Below are 5,259 nucleotides of genomic sequence, written 5' to 3'. Positions count from 1 at the left end.
AAGACACACTCTTTATAAATTTGGGTTGTGGTCATTTCAAACTTGCGATATAAAAAGCTATAACATAATTTTGAAAACTGAGTTGCTTCTAAGATTATACAATAGCGAACGAATTCAGTGCCTTCAGCGCTTTGATTTTTCTTTTGTGATTGTTGCCTCGATGCTTTTCGACAGAAGTACTGTTTGTTTACAGAAATTTGAAAATTTCGTATGTGACAGTTTTTCATAACTGTGTAAAGCCTTTCGAAACAGCTTTAAATGGTAAAAACAAACACAGAAACCAAAAAACCACAGGATGTACGCACTTGTGCATAATTCAGGGAACCTGACGCATACTTAATGTAAGTCTTAAACATATAAATATTACACTGCTTGGCCTCTGAGAATCGGTGTGCGCATGAGATATATTTCGCTTATGTTTTACTTTGGGTTTTAGTGTTGTGTTTATCAAACAAAATGTTACCACGGATGACGAAAGAATGACGATGATCGTGGCCCTCTGCATTATTTATTGGACTCTTGTTGCTTTGGTCTCGACTGAACAAGGTATGTTTTCTTACTTTAATGCTTTAATGCTTTAAAATATGTAGCGCCATGCTTTTATTAACAGTTCACATTGGATTAAATACGTGCAGTTAAATGCAATTATATTATTAAAGCGTGGCATCATTCCTCCTGTTCAAAGGCGAAAGCAAGCTTTAATAAATGAGTTGTTTTTTTCAGTGAGCACATTTCGACGTTAAAACATAGAAGAGTCAATGTTCATATGTTTTAATTGGCGTTATAGTTGAAATATAATAAAATAAATGCACCCGTACATGAGATATATCCATAGAGAACTAATAGGAAATATAGTTATAATAGTACGAAAGAGTATTTAAGTTTAAAAGAAAAACTAAAAACAAGGTCATGCGCAAGAGATAATTTGATATAATGATGATGTTGCTGATAATGATGACGATTCTGATCATTATTACACATTTATACATATAATTTTTTTTAGATTCCTATATTATACTCATACTGGTTATCATTTTGCGCACAATTTAAACCAAATATGCGTATTAACCCTTTCACCGTGCATGCTTTCTTCATTTAGAATACACATTTTATAAATAACTAATGTTCATGAATTATTACGTGCAAATATCTACTTTAAAGTGGTTCCCACAACTGCGATTAGAACCACATTTGTGTCGTAACGTAGGCTGATTTTGAAGAAACAATATCCGATACTGTTCTGGAATCAAACGTACTCGGTTGATGTAATAAAGGCATGAAATTACTAAGAACTATCGAAACCCTACATTTAGTTTCAATTAATGGTTTTACATGCATTTAAAGCTTTTAATGAAGCCGTTATACCAATTACAGTCCGGATGTATATTAATAGGATTAATTATATTGAATCTGAACTGTATTTCCTCTGTTGAAATGTCACTGACTACGTGGTTTAAGTCCGGAAAGTATGCGAACGGTAATTTACATTAGAACATTTGTTAAGATTTCTGAAACATTCTTAAGATCGAAAAATCAAAACCGTGTCTCTGAACAAATCATATGGCATATAAAAGAACATAATTTGTAATTAAACAAAATATTGTTTTTATCGTTATGTTTCTGAGATAAAAATGTTGCACACGATTGCTATCATTTTGATTACTGAAATTCATCACTGAGAGCCGCACATTAGATGAAGGATATTTTTTCTATTGAACAATGTAATGTGCAGAAGTAAGGATTCGAATACAAAATACATACGTATTTAAGTTACATTATTTGAAAGACAATCACATTAAACAAAATTGATGACTAACTTTTATAGGTAAATGCGATTATTTTCAGTTGATTGATGAAATAAGATATATAATCTTGTCAAACCTATGAAAGTCGAGCAATCGGGGACTAACCTCCGTTGTCCGCTTTAAAAATCTCATTCGATCAACATTTGGTATTACATATAATAACTGTACTTAGAAAAAATAGCGATAATGAACGCGACTTGGTGACAATTTGGTAAGATGATTATTAGACAAACTTGTCATAGATATTTGTATTTAATTATCACTTGTCATCGAACATTCTTAATTTCAGTTTCGGAAAATAGCTACATTACTAACGTAACTTCAAAATATGAGGCGTATTGTTGAACGCGACGAACAGTAAAGTGTTAGCGCGATATAGTTTGTTTTTAAATTATGTCCATTGAAAAGAGTATCTCTACATATCTTCCTTTGCTAGTTTTAGAATTTGTTGCTAAATACAGGCCCGAATAATTTCTATTTTATTGTTTTGAAATATTCCAAACTAAACGTTCATATAAAATAAGATTGAAAAAACGTACTCTACAACTCCTTCAGGCTGTCAGAGATCTGTTACAGGCTTGAGAACACGAAAAATAGCCTTATAAAAGTAGCTGCTATGAAAGTACATTTATTTTCTGACGCGTGATTATGCGACATATTTCGGTTTCATATGAGATGGCGTTTGTATAAAGTAAAAAACAAATAATAACTATACGCTTAAACAAAACTAATGGAATATTTAACTCGTAACCATGTCGAGTTTGATCGTTAAAGTGAAAAATACTGTCGAAGATCTTACAAAGAAAGTTTCTTCAAAATAAATATTTATATTTGAGCAGTTTTCAAAATAAATTTTAAATATAGCTGTCGTGCAAGCAACAAGCTTAATTCGAGACCACATTAACAGCGTCAGTAAATGCTCAATAGGCGGTAATAATTTTGAACGACGCATACTTATTTGAGGAGGTTTGCCAAAGAAGTATTGCTGTCTATGATATTAATTTAAGACACTTTCGATCATTACAGATATGTATATTGAACTTCAATTGTCCCTAAAAGAATGATTTTACGCATCAAACGCAAAACCTGTCTTTGATCGTTATTTTACATAAGAATATTCATAGGTCTTAAAATGCCTATAACTTGTATACCCTCATTGTGTTGTTATGCCTCTGACAGCGTGACTCTGCTCTTTTGGTGTCATATTTGCATGTGTTCAACGCTGTTAACATCCAATTTTAATAATGCATTACATTTAACAAAACCAACAGACAATAGAAATAGTAATAGTTGAGGTAACTGTAAATATATTCAAATATAAGTTCCTATTATGCGAATGTTCATTTTACCGAATCCTTCAGCTGACTTGTAAGTTATTTAATTTAATTTAAATACAACGTTATTTATTTATATATTTCTTATTAACTATTCACACCATTGTTCTTTGTCCCCAAGGCAGTTTAAAAAAAGAAAGATAAGAGTAACGTTACTGCAGAATTAGGATGAACAGGTTCGCAGATATGATTCTTGCGTGAACCCTTAATGTGTTCCGAAAAATGGTTGAAGTGTTCACATAAAGTGCCTGTTCTTCAATATGTTTGTGCATTTACCAGACACACGCCCCGTTAAATGTACATCCATCGATACATTCCATGCGTGTATGGCTTTTCTTAAAGTAATGTTAAGCGTTATACTTAATTTTCATTTGCAGAACCACAATGTCCAGAAATAGCTTTAGGTAACGGGATAGTTACTTACTTTGGAGGGAGAGAAATATACACCTTTGCATTTTTCACGTGAGTATTTTTGCGGAAAACTTAGCATATTATATCTAATGACATATCTTACAACATGGTTGTGTTCATTTGTGAATTGAGTCGACCTAAAGGTATTTGTCGTGGTTTTATTGAAATAATATGTAGTAGCGTCTGGATAAGAAATGAATATAGTTTCGCAATTTTTTAGAGTTAAACGTGTTTATCACCTGTTAACTATCAAACATGTTTGTGATAATACCCTGGGACATGCACTTATCTAGTTATACGTCCTTGTTAGTGACTTTCCTAAGATTGTGCAATCATCAACACTTAACAAAAGTCTACACAATATTTATTATAGCTCAATAACTTCTAGTTATTTTGCGAATCCCAGCTCAAGATCTACTATATTCATATTAGCTACAAATGATAGTTCTTCTAGTAGAGCAACTTTGAATTATAAACCAATAGCCACTAAAATGTTCCCGAAGTAGAATTAAGTAATTGCTAATTCCCCTTACGACGTTTTGAGTATATTATTGCAGTAGTACCTGAAACGTCATCAAGTACCATAGACTTTGTCAAATAACTCGTTGATAATGAGCAACCAATTATTTCCTTATCAACATTCTCGTGGCTAATACAACAACTGCATCCAACTATAAAACGTGACATACATTGTGACCATTTTCTTCATTAGCAAGCAGCGGGCTTACAAAAGTTATACGACTTAGCAACATATTACTTCTTTGGCAATAAATGGTATTTAACTATACATTACTTTGATTCTACTCTTATTAGGATAACGTGATTTGTCCAAGCATTATTGCAAGTCCGTAATATATTGCACCTTTACAATATAAGGCAGCCTGGCATATTAATAGATTTTATTTAAAGTGCAAATCAGAATTGTTATTAAACAAAATAGGCCTTTCAGCAGGTGTGATCACCATCTTATATGGACGCTCAACTGAAATGAAGAATAAAGTGTTTATTGTTTGATTCAATACTTACTGCATATCGTTTAAACGTAATGTACTTGCCGAATACAAACACACATCGACATTTCGGTACCTTGCTCGAATTTATTTGTCCTAATTAATACCATTTTCAGATGCAACGAGGGTTTTGAACTAGGTTCTGTAACATATACAGAATGTGAACTGAATCAGAAATAGGTCGAAATACCGAGATGTATAAGTACGTATGTTTTTATTCGATTTTGTGTTTTAACTAACGGTCAAGTGTATATTTTATAGAACAGTGTACCTTCAACGCACAGTCTGATGTGTTCTCCTGAAATGTAAATTACTTAATGAAAGAAAACAACTACAAAGGCGACTCTAGTACAGCTTTAAACATGCCATATTGCTTATAAATACAATTGTGTTTGCAATTTCAACATAAATTGCTATGTTACTTATCAAACTATTTTCAGATCATTGTATTACTAGTAATTAGCAATTATATTGCTTTGATTAATGGCATAATGACAACGATTTCGAGAGGGTTTATTGAATTGTAAAAACAAGATTTGTTTGTATTTCACTTAAAAAGAAAAATAAATTAAAAAGTAGTAAAAATAGAAATATAACTAAACACAAATTAACTTATTTCGTTTGAATTAAAAAAACATAATCTTGACAAAATTGACCAAAAGAATAATTCAGGACAACATATGCTTTAAAGATGCAAAT

General features: G+C 31.6%; 1 long non-coding RNA gene across 1 annotated transcript; it reads left to right on the top strand.

Moving 5' to 3' along the window:
• The first annotated feature begins 406 nt into the window (after nt 1-406).
• LOC127839250 (uncharacterized) lies at nt 407-4,903 on the top strand. Its single transcript, XR_008030250.1, has 3 exons — nt 407-546; nt 3,517-3,601; nt 4,677-4,903. It is a non-coding gene; the product is annotated as an uncharacterized LOC127839250 (long non-coding RNA).
• Nucleotides 4,904-5,259: the final 356 nt, after the last annotated feature.

Source organism: Dreissena polymorpha, chromosome 7, assembly GCF_020536995.1.
Source record: "Dreissena polymorpha isolate Duluth1 chromosome 7, UMN_Dpol_1.0, whole genome shotgun sequence".
Taxonomy (NCBI): domain Eukaryota; kingdom Metazoa; phylum Mollusca; class Bivalvia; order Myida; family Dreissenidae; genus Dreissena; species Dreissena polymorpha.
The sequence above is the reverse complement of the archived record's forward strand: the minus strand, read 5'-3'. Positions and strand labels throughout refer to the sequence as shown.